General features: G+C 41.3%; 1 long non-coding RNA gene across 1 annotated transcript; it reads right to left on the reverse strand.

The window, feature by feature from the left end:
• Positions 1 to 310: 310 nt before the first annotated feature.
• On the reverse strand, positions 311 to 4,913 carry LOC124699315. The gene is made up of 3 exons (XR_007001350.1): positions 4,872 to 4,913; positions 471 to 536; positions 311 to 351 (listed from the first exon to the last, which is right to left on the reverse strand). It is a non-coding gene; the product is annotated as an uncharacterized LOC124699315 (long non-coding RNA).
• Positions 4,914 to 11,690: the final 6,777 nt, after the last annotated feature.

Here is an 11,690-nt window from a genome sequence, read left to right on the forward strand (position 1 = left end):
CACAATAAGCTGGCTCAGCCTGGCCTTGTTGACATCTCCCACTTAATATACACTGCATATACACACTGCATATACACTGGATATATACACTATACACTGCATATACATGGGATTTATAGTGGGGAATTACATGCATTCCATAAAAACAACACCTAGAATGCAAATATACACAGCGACACCTAGAATGCAAAATATACACTGCATATACACTGGATTTACGGGAAAAAATTTAAGGGAAAAATAGGGGATATGTACCAGATTTATCTAGCGTTGTATGATCTTTATTTTTGGATAATAGCTTCGCCAACTGTTGGTATTTACTAGATGCAAGCTTCCCTTTACTTATGGTACCTTTGTTTACCGGAAAAAAATGAAACATTGCATGTATAATCATTATGAAGAAAAACAAAGAGCACTGGAAAAAGTAGAACATATCTGCGGAAAAGCAAAAAAGGGAGTAACAAACTTACCACTATCTAAGTCAGGAATGTCTACCGTTTCAAAAATGTTATGTTGCTTGTTTGGTTCTTGAATCCCTAGTCAAAATTTAATGTAAAACTTGTAAAATATATATTTATGTGGAACATAAAAGAGGAATATAGAAAACATGCACAAGTGAAATTTCATACCTTCGTTGTGAACTTCTGCCTGCTTCTCTGTATTGTTATTCACTGGTTTCAGATTTCTTGTAGTTAGATGATTGTTTCCTGGGCAATCCTTCTCTGTATTTTTTTGCATTCCATGAGGAAAATTGAATTGGAAAAGATTTCCTGTAAAAATTGAATCGACAAAAATGAGACAAAGGATCTCGTAATAGGTGACAGAGAAGGTTGTGTAGGAAAAGTTCTTACAGAAACATATGAAATTAAAATCGGAAAGCATAAAAAGATGCAACAAAGCTAACCTATTGAATTGTTGCTCCATGAAGGCTCAGGAGCATGCTGGGAATTTTGCAAACAACTAAGCACGTCGCATACTAAAGAATGTGACCAGGCTTCAAAATCTTTAGGTTTTCCAATATTGTTGGTGTGTATGATTTGAACAATATCATCAATGACCTTTAAAAAAAACAAAAGGAGGGAGAATAAAAAAAGACTAGTACCATAACCAGTGAGGATATTATGTAAACAATTTATAAAAAAATAGTACCATTACCTCGTTAGTAAGAAAAGATGAAAACAAAGCCTTAAGCTTGCCATTGAGGTTGAAAGGTGAACTAAAAGTTTTTGAAAATTTCTTGCATGAATCCTTTCCAAAGGACCTTTCAACCTTGAAGAAAATATGATGGTAAAAAGCAATTGTGTAAGATATACAACACTAGCATGGTATTTTCAGAAAAAAGAAAATGAAATACATTTAGTGTACCTGGTAAACTGAAGCAGGAACCAATCGCTTTAATGGCCTTTTGCCAAATGAGTTGCTACTAATTTTATCCATCTCAGAGTATTGCCTAATTCTGTTACCTTTCCAAACAAGAATTCTTGGAAACTCTTCGGGTAGTGAATTTAATCCAAATTCGACACTATCAAGATAGGAAACCTTAGAAAAGAAAAACAAATCCAAAGTTAGTGCATTAAAAATGAACAACTAGTACAGCTATTGTAGGTTAAAAGGACCAGAATAAAACACTCACAGCTAGAGCATAGTGGCACCCCCCAAAAGTGATTGTACGTTTTGATAATTTCTTTGTCATATACAAACTTGGACATATACAAACTTCGTATGCTAGTAATTAGCTAGTCATATACAAACTTGGACAGATCATATCTTGCAAAACTTTTACAATCTTTGAAAATGTGAAAGTACTGGGTGCTTGGTAAGAGGCTTGAGTTTGGACACAAGAAGCTTGTGAAGCAAACTGACATGAAGTAAATGAAAATATCTTCATCTGACAGCTCTTCCCCAGAGATGAGCTTGTTGGCAAAGAAGTTGACATTCGGAATGGAAGTTACTTTGAAATGAGACAACAGAAATTCACGGCCAGCTTCGCAATCAGGGACAAGTTCAATACCACCAATAGGAAGATCCAGAATATTATGGATTGTTTGCTTATTAACAGGAATGAATTTCTTTGTTAACTGAATTTCAGAAGAGTTGGTGTAAAAAACACTTGCAATCCATTTCACAAATCTAAGCGGGACATCTGTTTTCACAAACTTCAACATGCATTCCATTCCATAGAGTTTGATTACGTAAATCTGCTTAGCAGATCAATGATTTGATTATCGTTGAAAACAACTTCCCGTAGTACCTTGTACACACTTTCCTGTCTGCATTCTCTATCCTTGACTTCTTAGACTGCAAATTAAATACATTAGGAAAGTTAGAATACATTAAAATTCAGATTCTACTTGCTCTGAGATGTTGCTGATATCTTAAATGAACTAATAGAAAATTTTGGACACACACCTGATATGAAGGTATTGGATTATCACGGATGTTGCTTTGCATTATTTTCCGTTTAAGGCTCTTAACTTTCTGCAAATAGAAACAAAACAGGTACTCAAATAAGTTATCTCAATGAATAACTCACATATTATTTTCATATACTTTCATAAGTTATCTCAGTGAAGAACTAACATGTTTCATGTAAAAACTCGATGAGTGCCTTATCGAAATTGCTCTCTCTCGTATTGTCCTGTAAAAAAACAAAACAACAGCACAGATAAAAAATTGATAAAAAATGATAAAAAAGTGAAACACTAGCATGTACACAAACTACCAAATGAACCTTAGACACAGGATTGCAGAAGCTTTCTTCGTTGTCTTCTGATAAATCATCTTCTGATAAATCTCCTCTATGTCTCTACTTGCAAAGTTTGTGTGAAGTTTACCCATAGCTGTACATAAATTCAAATAATATATATCAGAAACTAGAATAAAAAAAATAGGAACTCATATACACTATCTACACTGCATATACAATGTCTACACTGCATATACACATCCTGCCCTTCACCATAGGAAAAAGAAAAATAATCGACAAGGATTCCTTGGTGTTGTGACGGCACAAGCCAAGTTGAGGCTGCTAATTTTACTTCTATCTACACTACATATACACTTGTATCTACGCTGCATATACGTTGGAGATATACAAACCATATTTACTTGCATATACACTACATTGCATATACGTAGGAGATAAAAACAAATGCATATACGTTGGAGATATACGTTGGCAAAGTGCCTACCGGACGTCTTCGACGACACAAGGCGAGGTGAGGCTGCTACCAAATATACACTTGTACACTACATGTACACTTGTATCTACACTGCATATACGTTGGAGATAAACAAAAAGCGAGGTGACGGTGCTACCGAATATACACTTGTATCACACTACATATACACTTGTATCTACACTACATCTACGATTGTATATACACTCTGCATATATGTATCTACACTTCATTCTACATAATTTCTGATATATACAATGCATCTACAGTATATATATAAAACAAATACACTGCATATAAGCTAGTATATATAAACAGATAAAAGAGGTCATACAGAAAATACTGATCTGTCTATGAGGGACTTCCTAATTCATGAAATAAACAAGAGGGCTTGCTGCCTGAAAAAATCCTACAGCTCATGAATATAGCTCCAGATATCAGCTATATTCATACACAAAACGCATGTAGAAATCTACACTTCTATCACATAACTTTACATTTCTGCATATATACACCGCATCTACGACAGTATCTACACACCTTTACAGCACGGCGATGCATATATAGCATATAAAACTGCATTTACATCCAAAAATCACTAGGTAAGATGCACTGCATATACAACACATAGTAGTTGCACTGCATATACAGCACATGCCTAAAAAAAACAACTCCCTGCACTTGGCATGAAAATCACATCCATAATCCATGTACATACACCACCGTCATCCACGGCGCTCCACAAAAAAAAGCACTACTACAGAATCTGCATGTTGAAAAAGCTCCTCCATACTTTCAAGATGCAGATACTGCATATAAATTGCAGCTATATACTAACAAACCACAGGATGTGAACTGTAAAATGTTCAGAAACTACACATAGACAGTAACAATCCACGGGTAATTCAACACAAAACCTAACTACACATCTTCAACACTTCCACGCAAGTCTGAACGAAAATTTGCCCCATCTCTGCACCCTAAAAACAACCCAAGAACTACTGGAACCAAACACTTTGTGTACAAGTTAAAATTGGTGTGGTATTTATCTCAGAAGACTGAATGAATGAACAATAAGCAGGAGCCAAGCCCTAGCGGCTGAGAAAAGGGAGGCGACAGAGAGCACGTCGCAGCTAAGTGATGTACAGACAGGACATCAAAAACTCAAGAAAGGGATTTACAAACACAGGCACCATGGGCATACTAACATTGGAGAACACTTTTTTTAAGAACATTAATAATCACTAGAATTATACTGCAGCAATCCTAGTTTCTGCAACATTCTATCTAAAGAGGGTGAACGACTGCCAAACACGCTGACCAAACAACACAGAGAGCTCAGCTACCAGCCCTTGCCTATCAACCACATTAGATGCTGAACAAACCACGGGTACATCAACATATACATCACGACATGAGACTACAACTACGACAAAAGAGCTAGACTAGGAACTTCCCCACTCCGAGGACTATCTCATGCACACTACCTCCCGATTCGCCGACGAAATCGACTCGTCATGAACCAAAACAACAGATCCACGAAAAAATCCGCCGACGAAAATCTCGCCACCCACAACAGCAACACCTAGACGGCTAGAAAATACTACCCGCAGGTCGCCTACCACTCACGGAACACGTCGTTGACGGCCAACAAAAGAAGAACATCGAGGGATTTGGGGGATCGTCGCTTACCTTGAGGACGAGCTCGACGTACAACAATGGAGATGCCGCCCCCAGGTCCCCGAGGCCCCGCAGCCCCCACTCGCAGGTAGCAGAAGGACGCAGAGATCTAGGCTCGACCGCGGCGGACGGGCTCGTCTCCGACCGCGGGGGACGGGCTCGTCTCCGACACGGTGGCGATTTCCCCCTCCCACGCCGCTCTCTCTCCCCTTCCCCGCCTCGATTTGGGGCTGAATGATTTCGGTCGAAATGATCCCGTTGGGCCAATGTGGGCCCCCTGAGCGAAAAAACGGTCGAAACAAAACCAGAGAAAAGAAAAAACTGTTCACAAAAAAACCAGTCAACCGGAGCCAAAAACACAAACTTCTGCCGGATGAATTACACGCAACAAAATTCGAGTGACAGCCAAATAGAAAACACCCGAGTGATAAACAGCAAAAGTGAAAATTTTCTATGTAAGTTGTTTGATTTGTATGAACATATTCTATAGTAATTTTGTAGACCATGATAAAGGAAAAAAATAGCTGGATATAGCTAATCTATAGCACCGGCTATAGCTTCTTGGACATCTTTCGACTGGCGTATTCTACAGTAATCTTGTAGTCCATGCTAAAGGAAAAAAAATAGCTGGCAATATCCGTTTAGGTCCGTAACAAATTATTTGTTTCAACGACATATATTGCTTTTCATAGGAAAACTGCAAAATGGTTTAGCTGCCTGCTGCCGCTATAGCTTCTGGACGAGGTATCTGCTAAATCAAATAGCCCGCTATTTTTTTCCTTGATGATATCTTAATACTATGCTTTTCCTATCGTATGCATCAAAGGAGCCCTATAAATTTAGTCAAAAGTTGGCATTCTCTAAGTTTAATGAAGTTCAAAAATAAAAATAAAAACATAACACTACATTATGAACAGATCCACCATACTATGTACTTCTATTTCAAAATAAGTGCCGCAAATTGATATAGATTTCCATGTCTGTGAATTTGCGAATCTAAGACACTTATTTTAAAACGGAAAAATATTTTATTATTATATTTATGAACTATTAATCTATTATATGTTTATTTGTATCTTTCGTCAAAATTAATATGCTTTGACTTTTCGCTAAAAATATGTGTTTTTTTTAATGGAGGTACTCCGTATGTCAAGGATTAGCCTGCATCCTAAGTTTAGTCAAACTCAAGCTTTCTAAACATTGACTAAGTGTGTAAGAAAGAATATCAATATCTACAATATAAAATATATATTGTTTTTTCTATTACATATATATTTGGCGTCAGAGATGTTGATACTTTTATCTATATGATTGGTTAAATTTTATGATGCTTGACTTTAATCATACCTAAAATGCAGGATAACTATTGATAGATGGAGTAGTTATATAGGTACTTGACTCTTAGTTTACCATGTGTTGGTAAAACTAAGTCACTTGAATTGGTCGAGCTTGAAAATAATCTGAATAGAGCAAAATAATTTTTAATCCGCACGTCATACAAGGAGTGAAGTTCTGATACTGTCTGATTGGACGCGATGGTCCAAAAATCTCGAAAGGTGACTGAGATCTACTCCCTCCGTCTCAATGGTTTAGGCGTATCTTGGAAAACTTCTAATTTTCTTTCCCTAACCATCCCAGTAAAGTTTTACTTGTCGCTACACATATGCCTGCATGCGCGCTACACGACCGAGTCTTCTGTTTGCGTATGGATCTCCAAATCTATCCAAATCTCTTTTTTGGGACTTCCCATTTTAGAAATCTTGTATAGTCCAGGCACGCAAAGACTGACCGAGGGGCAAACACCGGTAACTAGTGCTACCAGTGGGCGAAGCAAAACATCTGAGGCGGGGCATGTTTGGTCTATGTCATAGCTCCATTTTAGAGCAACGGGTTGTTATTGATGTTGATTTGGCATCATAAATATTATATTTTTGTATATATAATAACATTGGTTAAATTTAGAGGACACTGACTTTTGACTAACTTTATAGGACTTACTAATTAAAGGGAGGGAGTATATATATGATTCTCGATGTTTGATATAGAAACACATTTGAATATAAGATGAACCTAATACCAACACTGAAGTTTTAATGCGAGTCCTAGCTAGTGTAACAACCCAACTTTTATGACTTGATTAAAATTTTGGAATACAAATTTTTGGGCCAACAAAAACTTTTTCTATCATTAAAAAAAAATTTCATGCATATAGTTACTCTTGCATTGGTTGTAGGATATGTGTGTGTATGTGTTTGTGAATATTCCAATTGTGTGTCCACCACTAGAAATCCTAAAACTCTTTTCTACATGTGAACCTCTTTATTTCTGGTTTGAATTAAGTGAACCATGACACACACCCTTATGCATGTGATCATGATCTTCCAAGATCATAATTCCCTCAAAATTTTCTCCACACTTTCTTTTTAATCTTTTTCTCAAACGATATTCTGAAATTTCCCTAGCCTTGTGCAACTTACCTCATCTCTTTTTCATCATTGACTCGACCCATCTCACATGAGGTTGACCAGGCCATGATCCCAAGAAATTTGACTTGAGCAAGAAATGGTCACTTAGACCATATGCTAATCATTTTGCTTTCCCTCTTTCTTCTTCCTTCTATTTTTCTGCTTAACTATCTCTCTCTCAACCCACTCACTCACCACATTTCTGCACTTGCTGCTCCATCGAGAGAGTGAGAAAGAATTAGAGAGAGAGAGAGAGAGAGATAGGGCCGGGCTTTGTTGGATGGCCATGCATCGCATGTGACCCTGCCAACCATATGCTGCCAAGTTTGGAAGCTTGCACGACTGCAGCACTCCCTCCTGCAGTTCCCTACCCCCTAGCTCCCCTCCTGTCCCTCCCCTATCTCCCTAATCATCCTCTCCGCTTGGACACACCTCACGGGAGAAACTCCCCTCTCTTTACCCTGCTGCGCGTGCACACGAGGACAGTGGATCATTGACGCTCTCTGCACCATTCTACTCCCATCTGCACCCCCAAACCTCCCTACCCTCGCTCACCCTCGCTGACACGCCGCGGTGACCACCTGTGGTGACCGTGCACGTCTGCACGGGCACGGCCACGGTGGCCACCTCACTCCCTCGCGCTGGTAGGCTTGGACGACGAGGCGAGCACAGCAGCGTGCTCCCGCGCCATCAGAGACAAGCGCCGCCAACCTTTTTCCCTCCTCCGTGCACGCCAACCCCGACGCCCAGTCCCGTCATTCTGTCGAACGCGTGACAGATCGCGTCGTCGCCGTGCTGTCTCGCCCTCTCTCTCGCTGCAGACGACGGGCGCGTGCGTCCACGGCATGGCACCGTGTCTCAGACACGTAGCACGCCGCCCCTCTCCGCCAATCCTCTGCTGCCGCTCGCCCTCTCTTCCTCGCCACGGTCTCTCACACCATGCACCGCGCGGCGAGCTATAAAACGACCCGGACCTCCTCTTGCTCGTCCCGCTCGCCACCAGAACCCCCTCCCACTCCAACCACCCCTCACGGGAGGAGAGATCCCGTCTCCCTCCCTGCTGCTCGTGTGCGTGCTCGACGCCGGCAAGCACACGGTGAAGGTTACCGTCACGGGACTCCACCCCCGTTTCCTCTCCCACTTGGTTCCCTGGATGCTCCCTAGTTCCCTCTCTCTAATGCGCATGCCATTTCTTCCCGAGAACGCCCGCCGACGACGCCATCCTCGAACAGCGAGCCTCGCCGTCGCCGTCGCTCGCCGAAAAAGAGGTGCTGTTTCGGCCGCCACCGGCCTCTCCGGAAGCCCCTTTTTCCCCTCATTATAACGCACGCGTTCGCTCGACACGAGGTTCCCGTAGCGCCCGCTGTTCCGAACAGCGTCTTCGACGCCGACGACGACCGCCGCAGAGTCGCCGCCGTTTCCGCCGCCTCGACTACCGTCCGGGAGCGGACCTTCTTCCGCGTCCAACGCACCTACTCTCGCCGGACACTGCGCCTCGAGGTGAGCCCGCGAAGCCTCAGAGTAGCTAGGGTTTGCCCCGCAAACCTTCCGCGACGCGAGGTAGAAGAGAGTGGTGGCCACCGTTGGATGCACATCCAACCGGTGCATGCACCATGGCCCGTGGCCCGCCAGCCAGCGTGGCCGCCACGTCCTCCCTCTGTTCAAAAAACCCATCTCCCGCGCGTCTGCCCCGCTGCTGGGCCAACCAGCGGCAGACCTGGGCGGATCTGGGCCGTTCCAGCAGCCCCGGCCCGATTCCCTTTTTTCTTTTCTCCCTATAAACCTGCCAGTAAATCCCTGCTCAGTATTTAAATCACCAAAAATTCGTACAGTGACCAAATAGGTTTAATAAATTTTTTAAATGCTCACAGATGTTTTATCAACCATGAATAATTGCATGCATGTGATTTTGTGCTTTGAATATGTACTGTTAAATAAAAACCTAAAAAGTATCTGATTGTGTATTTTATTTATTGTGTGAGATTTATAAAACCTTTCTGCATGAGGTTAATTTTGTTGTTAAGTAGAAGTATATACCTTCATTTTGGCACTGGTCCCACATGCAAAAGCTTCCTGGATTTGAGTTGGTTTACAAAATAAGATTTGTCCACAGAGACACTAAGCGAATTATAATTTGAAAAATAATAATGATTTTGAAACAAATCCAAGTTCTACTGGTAGATATATCTATATTGTAATTTTGTGACAAAGGAAATATTTTTCAGAGGTGTAGATTAATTCTAAGGATTTTATTACTGAAAAAGTATACCTTTTCAGTATTTTATTTTTGTAAAATCATTCACAAATCAGAAAAATGCCAAACCAGTGGGGTTAGCTCACATTTAGCATTAGCTATCCAGGGGTATGTTTGGTGCTGGTTGGTGATGCTCTGATACTAGTGTCCCTAGCTATTTGTATGCTCTGGTTTCTATCTTAGTTAAATTGTCTAGGTCATTTAAAATTTTATTTGCATGTAATTCTTGTGCATGTGTGCTATACATGTTATTAGCTTTCAGTAGGTATGCTGCATGCATTTTTATGACATACAAAAAGATTTAGACCATTTAAATGGTTCCTAAGTCATTTCTGGAATTGCAAAAATCATATCTTTTGTTTTAAAAATCATAAATGGGTGAAACCACTTTCAGTAGCTTTCATTAGTGAACCTTTACATACTGTGTTTTTACAAAAAAAATTGTGTGAATTATTATGGTGTGGTTTGTTGATTGGGTATGGCTTGTTGTTTTTCTTTTTGCGACGCTAGATTCGAACGCCGCCGGAAACGGAGGAGAAGGAGACTTTGGAGGAATTGAAGAGGAAGACCAGGGTCACTTTGCTTGATCAAGGCAAGCCACCTCTTGATGCATCTCTGATCCTACATATACCTTGTTCTTGCATTATTCCAGGTTTTGCAAAGTGCATGTTTTTCATTTATTATTGCTCGGTGGTTAGCGCCACCGGAGTTTTAATTAATCCACCCTTAGGGTGCAGACCTCATTGGAACCTACCGATCCCCATCTTAATAGTGATATGGTGCTTATCACCTTATCATCCTTGTCGCCGATTTTCAAGAAAAGGTGGACTATAGGTTGGGAGCCCTTGTGAAAAAGTTTTTGGAAAATGTTTTCCTAGAAAGATGTTTTTCGAAAACCTTGGAATGGGGTAGCCCTGCCCAAGTGGGAGTTTGAAAATGAAGAGCTGATTTGCAAAAGTGAGTTTTGCTGGAATAAAGTGGAGATAAAAAGGTTTTCGAAAACTTCGGTGCCTTGGGTACTTAACCTGACCAATTAGACAGTGCAACCATATTACCCCAAAGTGGGCACGGGCGTAGTGTAGTAGTTTGTCTCGCCTTAGACCGAGTCCCGCAAGTGTAGTGGCAGTCCGACCATGGACGCTTCGACCGGGGTTCTTCCCATGAGAAGGGACGCAACCCATTTGCCTGTTCAGGTACGCGGGGTACAACTTATGAGCTCCCATTGAAAGATGCCTAGTGGTTGAACGGCATTCCGGAGGGTCGGGTGTGCCGGGGACTTTGCAACTCCTGGGTAAATGGCATCCCAGACTCTGGTGTTGGGAGGTACATCTCATTCGGCGTGTCTTAGGCTAAGGTGAGCAAGCGAAAAACTGCGATCGGTTATCCGAACCTCGCGTTTTGACGCCTGGTGAACCGGGGATGATCCCGACGGATTTATCGGATCTTATGGTGAAAGTGTACAACCTCTGCAGAGTGAAAACTATTAGAATAGCCGCGTCCGCGGTCATGGACGGTTGGGAAGGCATGATACCTACGCTGAAGAGTTTTTGTTTTACAAAGGTTTTCAAATAAAAGATTTTGAAAAGTACCGGGAAGGTACAGGAAAATGCCAGTGGGACTGGAGAAAATGTACCTGAGAGGTACGGTGGAAAGTTGGTACAGTTGTTTTGGCCATTTTGAAGGCCGGAAAAATAAATTGGGTCACCCTTACCTATTAATCTTCGAATGAAAATTGTTTACGAAAATATTTTCAACAAAGTTATAGAGGTATCTTATTCTCGAGAGAAACTCTCTCTCTCGCTCTTTGTCGCCTTAGTTAGTGCCTGTTCCTTGCTACTGCCATATTGCATATCCTTTATTTCTCTCTAAGGTGGTTTGCGAGTACATTCAAACATACTCATTGACATTGTTGTCCTGGCTATTTACTTGGCCAGACTTTGAAGAGGAGTACTACAAAGAAGAATACTACGACGCCGAAGACGCGAACTAGGACGCTCTCCCAGTTAGCCGCCTGTAGGGTAAAGGCCTGACTTGGGTTCCACCGCTGTTTGGAGTCAAATAAATTCCGCTGCTGTTTGTTGAACTATGGCCTTGATGGCCTATGATGTAAGA

The sequence above is a fragment of the Lolium rigidum genome, chromosome 3 (assembly GCF_022539505.1).
Source record: "Lolium rigidum isolate FL_2022 chromosome 3, APGP_CSIRO_Lrig_0.1, whole genome shotgun sequence".
In the NCBI taxonomy this organism is placed as follows: Eukaryota; Viridiplantae; Streptophyta; class Magnoliopsida; order Poales; family Poaceae; genus Lolium; species Lolium rigidum.